General features: G+C 34.0%; 1 protein-coding gene across 1 annotated transcript in view; it reads left to right on the top strand.

Moving 5' to 3' along the window:
• LOC119586539 (transmembrane GTPase Marf-like) overlaps positions 1–373 on the top strand; it is a gene marked incomplete in the record, with an annotated part of 29803 nt that overhangs the window by 13486 nt on the left and 15944 nt on the right.

The following is a 373-nucleotide window of genomic DNA, read 5'->3' as shown; positions in this document are numbered from 1 at the left end:
AAGGGGAATTAAGAAGTTCTTTAGAACATTCAGCCCTTTTGTTTAACCTTTTGAGTGCTATGAGTATAATACAATTTGGGTTGATATTATAATCATGAAAATGTTTTCCAATCCAGAAGTGGATGTTTTCTTTGGGCTTCGTAAATACTGCAAATTTTCTGGAAGTAGTTTCAAGCAATAAACTAGGAAGATACTTGAAGTAATGCATATTTATCAGAAAACCAATTTGCTTTTCTTTTCTTGAATACCAAAAAACTATAATTCCTTGGTCCTCTCCTTGCTGTTCCCTGTCATAATTAATCCTGAAAGTTGGGCACTCACCAAGGGAGAATTGGCTCTTTGATGTTTGAAGAGATTACACCTGCATACTTAT

This window comes from Penaeus monodon, chromosome 21 (genome assembly GCF_015228065.2).
Source record: "Penaeus monodon isolate SGIC_2016 chromosome 21, NSTDA_Pmon_1, whole genome shotgun sequence".
Lineage (NCBI taxonomy): Eukaryota > Metazoa > Arthropoda > Malacostraca > Decapoda > Penaeidae > Penaeus > Penaeus monodon.
Note: the sequence above shows the minus strand (reverse complement) of the source record. Positions and strands in the feature narration are given on the sequence as shown.